This window comes from Protopterus annectens, chromosome 10.part0 (genome assembly GCF_019279795.1).
Source record: "Protopterus annectens isolate FY-2018-M chromosome 10.part0, PAN1.0, whole genome shotgun sequence".
In the NCBI taxonomy this organism is placed as follows: Eukaryota; Metazoa; Chordata; order Ceratodontiformes; family Protopteridae; genus Protopterus; species Protopterus annectens.
Genome location: NC_056744.1, coordinates 910730508 through 910746281, shown reverse-complemented (window position 1 = coordinate 910746281; position 15774 = coordinate 910730508).

Here is a 15774-nt window from a genome sequence, read left to right as displayed (position 1 = left end):
CTGTTTATATTTTAATATAGTTACACACACATCTAGATGTTGGTATACATTCTCTGTACTGTTGCATGACAGGACTGGATGATATGTTTCTGAAAACATTGACTTTCTGTATATCTGTCATGGCATAGTGGTACATGACTTTGTCGAGCTTGTGCAGGGTACTTGGCTTGAGCCTTGCAAGAGCTGTTTATTTTGTTGCTGGGCAGAACATGGTCCATTGGATAAAGAGTGATTGAGGCACTTTAAAGCAGTTGTAAGCATGTTTGCCTGGGTTTGCATGGAGCTAAGCATTGCCTACACAGGTTAAATAATTTAGAAGCTAACTGAGTGTATGAAAATATCACCAGAGGTTAGCAGTGCTTACTGTAGCGCAAACCCGCTTACAACTGCTTTAAAGTGCCTTAATCACTCTGTATCTAACAGGCTGTGTTCTGCCCAGCAACAAAATAAACAGCTCCTGCAAGGCTCGAAACCAAAACACTGCACACCGTATATAAAGTGATTTACCACTAAGCCATGGCAGATATGCATAATTATGATGTTTTCACATACATATCATCCAGCCCAGGTATTCAACACTACAGGGAATGTATTCCACCATGTAGATGTATTTGTGTGTGTGTGTGTGTGTGTGTGTGTGTGTGTGTGTATATATATATATATATATATATATATATATATATATATATATATATTCATATTTAAATTGATATAACATATCTATATATGTATATATAGATATAGAAATATATATATATATATATATATATATATATATATATATATATATATATGCATATATACATAGATACGCATACATCTATAGATATATATGTATACATCCATATGTCCACATAAATACAGCACTAAAAATGCATATATGTAAGCATATATATGGTTCACTTTTCAAAGGGAGAAATTCATGTCTCTGAAAGCTGGAAGGCTGAAAGTATGTTTTCACCATTGCACCATCTTGCAATTAATGCATCGAATGTGCAATGAGCGAATGTCACTATGCATTCGCTCATTGCAGATTCGGCAATTTGGGTGCGGATGTCACTATAGTTGGGATGGGGAATATTTGCCTTTTCCCACTGTAGTGTGAACTCAGAGTTAGTATATCACAGGTGGGGGGTTGGGGGACCCAGCCCCCCAGATGTGGGGGTGCAGGGGGGATTGCCACCCTGCATTACGATATGTATTCCAACTTGCAGTTCGATAATCAGCAAAGCTGCTTTTAGATTTGCTGTGTTTCGAACTGTGGTGTAATTAGAAATGACGGATTGGTCCTTTTGGTTTGCAGAAAGGGCCGTTCGAAGAAATGATTGGCTCCCTTTCAAAGGTAAACACATATATATATATCTATATAGGTATATATGGACATACATCTGTAGATGAAACTGGGAACATAACCACAACATATACATCCACATGTGCACCACTGATGGGTTTGAGAGACCCAAACAACATATATCTGGTACAGATAGGTATCCCCCCACAGCCAAACACAGCTGGCCTGCAATACACTACCAACATTAGCAGATCCCATAACCAGGACCCTACACGACAAGGGCAGTACATGTTAACAGTACTCCATCCCACCTGTAGGATGTTAGGCTGGCATTAGTAACATATCATGCAGTACAGACAAGTGAAGTGTCATGCTTGAGGGAACCCTCTGGGCAGGCACAGTAAGTAGCTGGGATCCCTCATACGTTCCAATAGGCCTACACCTGACAATGGATTCACCAGTGTTGGCAAGGATGACCACAAATCCACCATGTCAGCTGGAAACTACCACCCTGTAGCCTGATGACCCTGGCCTGCAGAGACATGGAACATATCAACAATGAACCCATGGCCAATGTCACTGGTAATCTTAACACATGGGACCCCACCAATGTTGGACTTGTCAAAGGCAGAGAATACAAACTGAACCTGGTATATCTCCTTCACACAATCATGACAGGTGTAGATGAGGGTGAGGAGGTGCACAATGCCTATGTAGATCATAGCAGGCTTTTGTACACCATCCCACATGTAGGAATGTGTGTAGCTGTTAAGGGATCTACCTCCATTCACAGAATATGTTTCCACCAGGACTGCTTGGCAAATGCTAACATTCCACAGGTGCCATCCTGTGGACATACAGTCCTTCACAGGTCATAGATGTGTTAATGCCCTTCTCCACATTGTAGATGTGTGCAGCACTACTGAGGTTGCAATAACTCACTGGGTGTGGCTGTTGTGGACACATCCGCCATCATTACAGTTACTGTTGTGTCTGTCCCTCCACATAGCTGTCTGTAATACTGTACAGTGTATGTAATCAGGTTGTTAGTTGTTGTTTACACCATTCACAGTAGTTGAGTGCCTCACACCCTCCTAAGTGTAGGGCTATGCCACTGGCATTGACACACTCATGTTACTGAGGTGAAGATCGCAGTAGAGTGGGGAAAGGGACATACACCCTGCTGTTAACATGTTCAATGTCATCCACATTGCAGACTGCGTATATAGCAATGTGTGGTTGTGCCTATCCTGTCTTGGTGGGATTACATGGGCAACAGATGTGTCACCTGCATGGGGACATACCTCCATGTGTACAGTCTCGGACCTGTACTGCATCCAAACCAAAGGCTCTGTGTGTTGTACCCAGCCATGTCATGTGTACCACCGACTACACTTACTGGTGTCCACTGTAGAAGGCCTGCTGAAACCACTACACCCATCAACCATGTGGCACATGGACAAACACAACACAATCAGAATAGATAATGGTGACAACATTACAACATTGTTAATTACAGCTATGATGCATCATGGCTGCACAGCTACACCTTCCAAGATATTAGCATTTCACTTTACTGCTCACAACATGCTACACAGCATTCCATTGCTACACTGTTGTACAGTCACCCTGTGCATCAGCACCATGTTAGCCTGTCCCTGCATCAATGTTATAGATGTCAGGAAATGGCACAGGTATCATACAATTGACAACATGTGTGTGTGTGTGTGTGTGTGTGTGTGTGTGTGTGTGTGTGTGTGTGTGTGTATGTGTGTGTGAGGGGACTGAGTACTGTTATGGGCCAATGGTGATGTCATGTGTGCAGATATGTGGTTGCCCTAGGTTTGTTGTTTAAGTGTGTGTGTGTGTCTGCATGTACACAGTTCCACCATGTGGCTGCCCTATATGGGGATTTGTGAGACAGCTGCAGACTCTATCTGGCAGGGTTTGCAGTTCACAATCTCTGGCCATGAACATGGGACCTGTGCCTGGCAAGGGTGCTACAGACAGTATCAGGTACAAAGCCAGATCGAGTACTGTTCCCCGAGGTTAACAGACATCCACTGGATCCAGGTCCCTCCTGGGACTGGTCAGGGCTATGTGCACATGGCCTGCTATGATGGCCTTTGGACAGCACCCCCCCACAGTGCTGGGGCTGGTACTGCCACTACGGGAGCGGCTGTGAGTGGTGGGACGTCCATTGTGATCTCCAGCTGCTGGTGTTGCAGGCATACATCCATGTGGTTGTCGCAACCATCCTGCCCTGTCCTGATGCATGGACATGACATTGTGGATGAGATCCAATGTCTCACCCCACCGTCTATCCATGACCTCGATGTAATTATGAATGACACCTGCTAGGTCACAGATGCTGTCAGTTACAGAGGTGTGATGAGTCCTCTGCACCCTTAGACCCTGTCTGGTGTACCATTCCATTCATGCCTATGCCTCCATGACAGCCTGGAACATGCGTGTGGTTGATATAGATGTGGCACGTCTGCCAGGGGCATGATGACCAGCAGTGCTCTGACGAGCAGCCCTGAGCATCTGCCTATGTGATACCCCACCAGACATCTGGCTATGGGTGCTGTGTCCTGACACACGTGCCATAGATACCACACTGTCCTGGCCAATGCCAGCCGTAGACTGTCCCTCAGCTAAGGCCAATGGTGATGAAGTATGTAGGGGCAGTGTGACTGTTTGCATGGATGGGGTGGATACTTGTGGGATGTCAATTGGTGGCACAGCTGCAGCCCCTGACAACCCTGCCTGTGCTTCAACACACCTATCCTCATGGTCACTGTCTGTATCAGTGACATCAGATTCCCTGTGGGAGGGACCCAGCCCCACCTCGCCACCTGTGAGGAAAACAGGGAACAGTATGTAAGACCTGTACATCACTGCTAAACAGTACCTACACACACACACACACACACACACACACACACACACACACACACACACACACACACACACACACATGTGTGTGTGCAGACATGGCCACACACACAGACATACACACATTCAGTAGAAATACATGGCAACCCATACACTCCAACAGACAGCACCTACAGACAGCTCCAGCACCACCATAACACACACAATAGCAGGTGATGGTGCAGAACAGTATCACACACAAACCTGTAATTTCACACGTCAGCATGCAGGACATGTGGTGCTCAACAGCATGCAGTGCAACTGTAGTCAATCCCCGTTACCAACATTATACATGGCTGTGATGCATGACTTTTGTTAGTAGGTGATGGCCCTCCCCCGGAACACACTGCACCCATGTCCACAGCATTGCTGTGTATCTGTTTAGCACCCTGGCATGTACTGTGCACCATACCTCACAGGTGTACACACCATTGCAGGATGTGTATCTGTGTGTCAGTTGTGTTAACGCTGCTGCTCACAGCCTCTGTGCGTTTCTGGATTACATGTGGACACGTGTTTAGTGAATGCCTGATGTGTATTTACAGATGTCTTCATCAGTGGTGCATGTATGAGTGATAGACTACCATTATACCAACTTCAGACACAATGTACTGTACCTATGGTGAGTGTAGAGACCATTATTGACCATTATTGAGCCCTGGCTGATGTTGCCTGCGGTACACAGAGGTTCATAGGTGAGTACTGGTCTATTGGTCCTGGGGTCTACATAAGCCTAGCCACAGAGGTTCCCAGCCATGCACTACTTAATAATGTTATTCCCCTGTGCCCCTGTCAGGCTGTGGCACAGATGCACTACCCAGGGTAAATTCCCCATTTCCCATCCAGTTGTCAAGTGTTTTAGTAAAGAGGGCCAATGAGCAGCACTGCCTGACATGAATGGGTAGTCCATTCCAGACTGTGAGAATTCCCCAGGACAGGACCATATCTCTCTAGTATGTTCTGTGTAATGTGTTGATGAGGTTTAGGACCCTGGAGCATGTGTTTGCAGAGGGAGTGGGACTTCTTTATGTGTAGCATGTTCAATTGCTCTGTGTATGACATAGCTGTGTATGCTAGGCAGATGTCAGCTGTGCCTGGGCAATGTGCACTGGGGTATAGCCACAGTTGTCTGAGATGGTCTGTGTATCGCATGTGTTTGAGGCTGGTAATCCCATTAGTGAGGTGTGTGCTCTGTCAGTGAACATGTACAGCATGCATTATGGGTAGATGTGTTAGATGTGTACGTGGCCTACACTTTAGCTATGACATGCGCAGTGAATTACCAAGCATAACCTTAAACCATACTCGCCGGCATCCAGCTGCTGCCTTGCTGGTATCCCAGAGGTACCTACATTGAGATGAGATAGAGTTGATGTCAGTAGCCACAGCTATGGCATTGCTACAGGGTGGCTGCAATATTACAGTAAAACAACAGCTGAAGTCCACAGTACTACAGATTATGCATAACTGCTTATCAGTACTACACAGCAACATACTCCACATCTCACATATTCATGATCTACCTGTACAGATGCATACACAACAGTGGTCTACTGATATGCCCTGGAACCTTACCTGCATGGCTGGTGTGTGTGTAGCACCCACCTCCATGACTGTATATGTCTGTAGCTCATGTGGGCGGACAGGTACTACCAGGCTCATGAGCAGCTCCTCCACTCTGGTGAGGGGGATGGATGTTAATGCCCCCCCGTTTCAAGGTGGTCACCCCGCACTGCAGTGGCATGGTGACATACATGGCAGAGCAGGTCACTACAATGATGGCGGACCTGCTCATATGTATGCTGTGCATCCCCACCTCAATCACCCTGCAGACCACATTGTTCCACATGGCTGTTCACTCATGCTGGTCCTGGCTTGTCCATGAGAACAGCAGCTGGTAGTTCTGGATGATGCTGGTGAGTATTATGTCATCCTCAGCGGCACCATAGGTGGGATTCCTTGTGTGCGCCATACTCTCTGAAAGACATAAAAATGGAAATATGTCTGAGAAACTCATATGGCACATTTACCTTAATACAATACACATATTAGTCTCCCACCACCATATCAGCTCCAACTTAATGTTCACACAATGCAAGGGTTATGTCTCTAGTATATGTACCATTGGGACATATATTTTATTGTACAACACGTTCTGTTATGTGTTTATAGATATGTTCTCTGTGGGGACACTAGAGTTGCTGAGCTGTTACAGAGTATTTTAACTGCATGCCATTGTCACTGCCACTATGTTTCCACATATGCATGTGGTATGCTTGCTATGTGATTGCTACACATCTGACATTCTGTGTTATTGGGGATATCTATGCATGCTGTTGGACATGCTCTGGAATTGTGTGGACTATTACAACCCACATATGTTCCATGGCAGTTACACAACAGTATGTGTAGGGATTATTTGCCAGCAGAAACACCACTCCCACCTAATGTGCACATGTTACCAGTCCACATCACATCCGTGACCCACCATGGAATGTCATTGTCTACTGTTCCGGCACTACCTTCATGTGGAACCACCTCAGGGGATGGTGCTCCCCCCCATGGAGTACACACAGACATATCTCTGTCACCCAGTTAGGTCCAGGGTCTTGTGCATAGGGAGCTCCACAGAGACATGGGGTATGTGCTACATGACCTGCAGGCATGCAGTACAAATTCACAAGGTTCGACATGCATGTTCCTCCTGCTAAGCCCACAGCCCAGGTACCTTTATGACCATGTAGATACTGTTGTGACTCTCCATGGGTGGGCACCATGTTCCCTTTGTTCCCATATGGGGGCTCAATGGCCTCCAGATTCCAAAGGTAACTACCCATCCACAGTGTTTAACCACCACATGTGTCATATACCAGCCCTGTGTGCTGTCTTGTTTGTCACCCAACCAAACCTGCATACCATTATGTGCCTAACACCGTTCAGCAACATATATATCCCACCTTCTCAAACAATTGCAATGTGTTCCCAACATGGGTTACACTCCACACTCCATTTTGCAGCCATGTACTGGTGTATAGATATGTTGAGTATTGATGTGTAATGTTTCTCACACAAGTCATGGCAGGGAACATGTATTGACATATATATGTGTGTGTGTGTCTGTGTGTGTGTGTGTGTGTGTGTGTGTGTGTGTGTGTGTGTGTGTGTGTGTGTATGTGTGTGTGTGTGTGTGTGTGTGTGTGTGTGTGTGTGTGAATACCTATATGTGTCAGTATTATGTATATGTCTGTATGTGTCTGTATATATATATATATATATATATATATATATATATATATATATATATATGTATATATATATACACACACACACACACACACACACACACACACATATATATATATATATATATATATATATATATATATATATATATATATACACATATATGCATATATGTGTAGATTTCATTATGTGTTGTTTATATACCTATATATATGTATATCTGTCCGAGGTTCTGTAGACATACACAGCTGTGAATATGTATCACACATATATGTATCTGTACGTGGGGTGCATACAAACATCTGGTCCACATTCTTGTAACTCTTTACTTCACAGCTGAACTGTTCTGCCTTGCTGCAACACAGACAGGTGTCACATGTGAATACAGACTAACATTAGGGGGGGTATATATGGTGACAGATTTTAGATAAATATATTATACTGCTATGGCAGTTGGGTATGCTAAGCTACACTTTAACATGACTGTCCTGCAGGTGGTGTGGTCTCACACCCATGTGTCTATCATTGCAGTATAAATACCCCCACCAGCCATTGGCCACAGTAATGTGCAGAACACAGACATCATGGGTCACATCTTTGCCATTCACTGCTGATCTGCACAGTTGACAGGTATGTCCCACTGCCCACAGGGACTGATGCTATTGTCCAGAGCAGTTGTTGAGCAGAACATCATTACAGGAACAAGTACTGATGGCACATATACATCCTTTCACATTATACATCATATTATTCTATGCCATATACTACATGCAAGTAAATGCATATCTGTTTCACATACCTTTTATGTTTTTTCCGCTGTAACACAACCCTGAGCTTTGTTACTTTTATTAAAGTTTTCTCTCTCTCTCTCTCTCTCTCTCTCTCTCTCTCCGTCTCTCCAGTAGAGTGATTGAGCTGGTTTGAATAGATTGCAGCATGCTTTTGTTGGTATTGCACATGATCAGGTGATGGCCTCTGCACCGGTCAGTGTCCACCAGTTGCTAATTGCATGCAGCCTGCTGTGTAGTACTTCAGATAACCACTGTCATGGCAACCATGTACTTTAAATTGCTGACTTCTGTGGGAATTGTCCCTTCACCTTTCCAGTATGGATGACACCCTTCCTGTGTGTGGACATCAGTGTTACAGACAGCAGGTAGCAATACCTCTTACAGCAGAACCTGCAGACACAGGCTAAATACACATTGGGTAAGGTTCCAGACCTACAGACAGTGTGAGTGGTGTTGTTGTGTGCATTGTATCTTGCTGGTCTTACAGGATTTCTGTGTACATGGTACTTTTGCATGGAATGTTGTCTGTCTGCATTGCTCTCAACTGTGGGCCTAGCCATATGGTACCAGGAGAATTGGCTATTAGGTTTTGTCTGTGCACCACACAGGTATTGTCCCAGATATATCAGTGGCATTCTGTCTGTTGAGTGTTATCAGTACATGGTTAAGTCCATATGTATTTCAATGTTGTATTCCTGCATAAGGGTATGCTGCAATGAATCCTGTAACACCAGCAATGTCCAGGGTGTGTAACAGCAATAATGCAAATATGGCCCTATGTTCCTGCCTCTGTCCTCCACATATATGCCAGTGTTTGTCCTGCTGTGATACAGAAAGGGGTTGTTAGGTAATGGCCTATCATTATTTCCCGCTAGCATTACTGCTATCATCCCAGTCATGTCATGGACTCCCACACCAACTGTTGGGCCAAGTCCATATATATGGGTCAACAGCTGGAGAACACATATGTGCCCTTGTACACTCCAGAGGTAAGTGTGTGGTACACAGTGTTCCTTGCCCTTGTACAGCCTCTTATGGGGGTTCAATGCCATTAACCTAGGCTATGACACCTTTTCAGGGATATAACTGTTAAGACGAGGGTCATTCAGTGTGATAGTGAGATGTTAGGTTAAGCAATGTTATGTACAAGATACTGTGACATTAACACAAGTGCTACTTTTCCCCCTAGGGCTTGACTACAAGGTGTAATTGGAGGCTGCTGAACTACATCTGTAATTGTTGATTGTTACATATCTTGAAGGCAAATCCTGTTTCTACTGTAGTACTAATTGAAGGCCTTGGCCTGGACAGCATAGTATGGTATATATCCACATTGCTTGCATCTACTGTTTTGTGTGGGCCTTGCATTCATCACTGATTACATATTTCAAACCTTATGTGGTGTAAGTACTGGCATACATTATTGTATAGTAGATAAATAAAGGTTATCTGTGTATGCATACCTGTGTGTCTTGTCATGTCCTTTGAATTGTGGGTGGGTATATATTTAATGTCAGTATTCTCATTTGTGGGAATGGTTGCCACACTACACATGTCACAGGTGGCAGTTAAATTGCTTGTGGCTGAGGGATATACTTTGCACCCAGTACTTCCACACTACTTCTACATATGTATGGCTACTAATACCTTTTGTCTGTGTATATGTGTATGTACCTATATATATCTCATATAGCTATATCTATATATATGTATCTATATCTATCTATCTATATATATATATATATATATATATATATATATATATATATATATATAAACATATGAATGTATCTATATACAGTTGATGTCATATGATTATTTGTGAGTCATACATAAATATATATATCTACATATAGCTGTCCATCTGTTTACATTCACAGATATATATCTGTCCACTTGTCTATGCATGTTCGGCTCATATTTTGGCCTGTACCTCATTATCTTCGCAATTGACATGGATGATCACAGCAATGAAGTCAGTAACTAGTGCCAACACAGTTGTATTTCAGACATCATCGCCTTCTACATATGTCTTCTAATACATATACCTGTGTAACTAGCAACATTTTAAGTGTATTAGAGCATTAGTTGACATATATTCCTATTTGTACCCACAGTGTGGCATACTTTGTCCCTACTTCTTGCATTAACAAGTTGTGTGGTATGATATTGATACATTTCCTGTATTGTTGACTGACTGTGCTGGATGGTATGTTTGTGAAAACATCAGGTTATGTATATCTTCTATGGTTTAGTGATAAATCAGTTTGTGAATGGAGTGCAGGGTCCTGGGTCCCAGCCTTGGAAAGGCAGATTATTTTATTGCTGGGCAGAACAAGGGACGTTGGATGCAGAGTGATTAAGGCTCTTTTAAACAGTTGTAAGCGGGTTTGCGCATGTTTGCGCTATGGTAAGCACTGCCAACCTCCGCTTATGTTTTCTTACAGTCAATTAGCTTTGGAATTGCTCAATCTGTGTTGGCATAGCTTACCCCTGTACAAACCTGCGCAAACCCATTTACTGCTACTTAAAAGTGCTTACTGCCACTTACCCCCATGCTAATTTCTTTAAAAGAAAAGAAAAAAGGGGGTTGATAGGAAAGTGGCAAAAAAAGGGGCACAAAGAGGGAAAGACAGTAGGGAAAATAGCTAGTCATGTGCAGGAAGGGTATAAGAAAGTCCATAGCTGCCCATTTCTTCTACAGCAACAGCTGTGCATATACACAAAATTTGCAGGTACATTTGAACCCTCCAACCCCTGGGACAGGGGTGAGGACAACATATATTCAATGTGATGCCAATTAGACCAGATTACATGTGTCCAGTGAACGCATGTGCAAAATGTACAGCTATGGGGTGAGAAATTTTTTTGTGGAAACAATTTGCTCTTTTTTTTTCAGGTGAGAGGGTGTTGTTGGGGACAGGTAGTAGGTATATTTGGAAAGGTAGGTTGGGTAGGTTAAGAGAAAAGACAAACAAGATGCATACAGGGCTGGTATATGATACATGTGGGGGGTAAACACCTTGGATGGGGAGGGGTGTTTGGAAGTTGCAAACCCATGAGTCCCCACTGGAAACAGTGGGACTGAGGTCCCTACCCATGGGTAGTCACCACTGCACCTTCACAGCCCCAAAGGTGGCTTTGCTGGGGCTGTGTAGGAGGGGCAGGCTTACCCTCTAATATCACCACTTGGCCCTCAAGCTGGTGTAGCCAATCTTGATTCTCCAGATCAAGCTTCCTATGCACCGAGGCCTGGACTGGTTGACAGGTTCCCCTCTGTGCCCACTCTGAGGGGGGGCGAGCCCCATACCCTGCAGCGGTTCCACCCGAAAGTGGCACAGGGCCCAGGGAGGAGGAGGTCTCAGGCTGGGCCCTAGATGTGCTGGTGCCATAGCCAGCTGAGGTAGAACAGGTGGGTCCGCTGGGACCGACCTTCCCATACGAGCTATGTTGTCGCAGGTTTATGACAGATATGGGTTAGTAACAGTCAACAGCATTCAGGATTAGTTATAATAGCATGCATAGGTATTCCCATTAACCCAAAACACCAGATTTAACACAGCTGAAGAGCAAGCAGAACACATGCATATATGGAATAACAGTGGCCATTACAGGAACATGCAGGTTTCATTGATGGCAACAGGCCACCAATATGGGTATATTTTAACATGGCACATGTATAGAAACAAATGTAAATATTTATACCCAATTAGGGCATATGTCCCAACAAAAGATTGGAGTGTACATATACCATTTGAGGAGTGTCATTGGGTTATTTTGCACATATGGTAGGGGTGAGAGAGAGAGAGAGAGAGAGAGAGTTCAGTTAATAAATAATATATCCTTGTAGTTTTCACAACATTCTTAGTCACTGCAGTGATCTTTCCCTTGCATGTATTATTACACTACCCAATGGCCTTATATTGTACACTGGTATGTTTATAGATTATTATATATGTGACCTGTGTCTTACATACAGGCGTGACAAGATGCAGGTGTTAATGCAACATATGTTGAGAATTGCTGTCATGCACTTTGGGTGAGGTGCTAGAGTGATAGGTTTGTTTTCATATACATTATATGACTGTGTACACGTTTGACTATCAGTTATATGTCATTAACAGCTGCCTACATTTCTTGGATCACCACACTGATTTTTCAGGGGAACAGGGTACCAGGCTGGTGATATGGGCCATGTATCTGGACATGCTGGACAGATTGGAACAGTTGTGGGGTATGAATATGCATACAACTTTCAGTTTGAACATTCTAGCAAATTCTGTACAGTTGGGTGTAATTATGCATACAGCTTTCTATCTGAACATTGTAACAAAATCTGTAGAGTTGTGGGGTATGATTATGCATGCAACTTAGTAACACTCCCAGGATTCAACCCGCTGCTGTGTGTGACAAAAAATTATAGCTAACATCGCAGTACACAGTGCTATCAGGGAATTGATGTAAAGCTTTCGACTGTTTTCTAAGTCTCCCTCACTTGTACAATATGACTGACCTCTTGGCACTTCCAACATTGTTATGCAGGACTTCATACACATTTTATCTGCATACCACAGTGTGGGTGACACTGCTTAAGATACAGCAGTACTTATTATAGTATGCAACAGTTCCCCAACATATGAAAGAAGAGTAAACAGAAGCACTCCAGGGGTTATACCTTTATTCACAGACTATTACATATTTATTTCTACTGGTACAACACTTTCTAAGGCTCTTATATTTATTTGTTATGACAGTACATGCAGACTAATTACAACCTGCCTTGCGACGCAGCCTTTGCAACATAGCATCATGGGCTTGCTGGTTTGTAGCCCGCTCATTTGCAGCTGTCAGAGAAATACACTGATATTTAGCCATACCTATCCATAGTATATACAAGCTAGGCAATTATTTACTACTTAGTAGAATGAGTACTTACTCAGTACTGGGGCATTGGGCATCTGCCGAGACTCCTGGAGTCACTGTTCCAGTACATCCCCCCTCCGCTGCTTCAGGTCAGCATGGTGGTGTCTGACCTCCTCACCAGTCTGGGGGATTCCTGTGGCACTGGTGAGGTCAGGGGCGAGACTGTCCCAGGCCTCTGTTTTATACTGCGAGCCCTGCAAGGGTTGGGAGGGTGGCCTAATGGTTAAGTTGTTTGTCTTACAAACACAAGGTGCAGGGTTTGAGTCTCACAAGGGATAATTGGCTAGGCTCACAAGGGCAGTTAGCCTAGTACTAACCTATGGTACTGGCCTTGCAGTAGTCTCTGCTCATGGTGTTTTACCAGGAGCCATACCATGATTTTTGACTCCTGGATGCCCCAGCGTTGTGCTGTAAATCGAGTGCCTTCACTTACACCAGACATTCTGCCTGCAGTAGGAAGCTACAACCAGTTATGAGAAGTATTCCCGCCTGTGGAGTTTAAATACGGCCCATTTCCCACACTTTCCCATGATTGGCCAGTTTTGAAAAGGCTAAGCTATGGGCACACCTGCTTACATAAGGTTGGCACTTCTTAAAGAGGTATACCACTAGGCAGATTGAATTGGCTCCCCTACACATTGCTTACACTTACTAACTTGAGCTGTGCAGCAGTTAGCATTGCTTAATAGTTAATTAGCACTATATTTGCCATTTGGCAGTGATTTAATCTTCATTGTAGGTTATACATGTATCTGGTATCCGTGATTCATGTGTACATACACTGTATGGGGACTTGGGGACTTCTACACTTTATTACAATAACACCTAAAATCTATGCTTACTGCAGTACTCCAGTTCACTTATTTATGTTCTGTGGCAGGTTATACAACATCACACTGTACATAAATTGAGTTCATATGTTTGGTTTGATTTTCCTGTGGTGAGGATTAGTTTGCTGATACCTCATTTATATGCATTGCTATGATGGCTTAGTGATTAACTACTGTGACTGTAGTGTACAGGGTCCTGAGTTCAAGCCGTGCAGTAGCTGTTTATTTTGTTGCTGGGCAGAACACGGGCCATTGGGTACAGAGTTATTAAGGCACTTTAAAGTAGTTGTACACAGCTGTGCACGGGTTTGGGCAGAGCTAAACAATGCTAACCTCCGGGTACAGTTTCTTACACTCAGTTAGCTTCTACTTTGCTTAATCCATGTAGGCAGTGCTTACCCCCCCATGCAAATGCACTTAAATACGCTTACTAGTGCTTATATGTGCTTACTACTGCTTATTTGTGCTTAAACCTGCTTACTAGTGCCTTATTCATTATGACACTGATACTTCACATGTGCATTTAATGCAGGACTCCAGTTCACATTTAAATGTTATTATGTAGGTTATACAGCAAAAAGATGTAAAAATATGTTCATATACAGATTTCACATGGAAAATGATGTGTGCTGCAGTGGAACTCAAACTGGGAATGCCTGTTCGTTAGGCAGATGCTTTAACCACAACACTATTGCCGTGCTGCTTTAGTTACTTATATATTCCTCGTTATCCTCTTCAGCCTTTTCAACTGCTTTGACCGTAGCTAAGCGATGGGCAGTCCCGCGCACCTACGGTTTGCTGTACTTGGGGTTTTAAAAAAATAAATAAAAGGGTTTCTTCATTTTATTTATATCTACTGTTGCTGTTGAACACATGAGGACTGCTGGTGGAGATATGTGGACACCTATGAGTGGTCACGCTCATTTATTTACAGTTTCTGCTGTTCTACTTTGCAGAGGCATGTTCATTCTGAGAGCTCTGCTCTCAGACACTCCCCCTGCACTCGTCCACGCTCCATGTAGGATTTGTAGCTCAGGCAGCGCCCCTTCATTAATACTTATGGCGTGCTGCTGTCCTCCTCTTACACTATCGCTTCCATGCAGGACTAGATTAGTCTTCCACGGAAGATTAGTAAATCTGGGGGTATGTGTTACAGGCATTGTTCACTGATAATTCCCAGCTTACAAAATGTCTGTGCCGTCTTGTGTTCCAAGGCAAAAATATGTAATTCTGTAGACTCTCCTTGCTATTGCAAGGAAAAATATTACACAGAACTGGAAAGCTGTAACTTCTCCCAGTTTTAAACATTTCAAGAACATGGTTTTATTAGTCTCGCAGTTGGAATTGAAAACAGTCAAGGAAAGAACAGAACAATCTACTTTTTAAGCACTGCCTGGGAGAAAGTAAATCAAGTGCTGGAAACAGAAGACTGTAATAAATTATAATCTTATTCAAAGATATATTCAAGAAAACAAAGTTTTTCAAGTATAGACATCCTATATAAATAGTTGGTTTTGTGATGTTTCTTTTTGGAATTGTTTCTCCACTTTAAGCTTTGACTATGTAAATATTTCTTTGATATACATACTGTATATATGTTTATGTTTCTGAAAATCAATAAACATTTATTTAGCAAAAAAAAAATGTCAGTAGCTGAAAATAAAAGCCAGTGATCAACACAACATTGATCACTGTTTTCTATAAGAAATCACAGCTGGTGAGATCTCTAAGTGTACAATGGCAGCAATTATCTTTATTT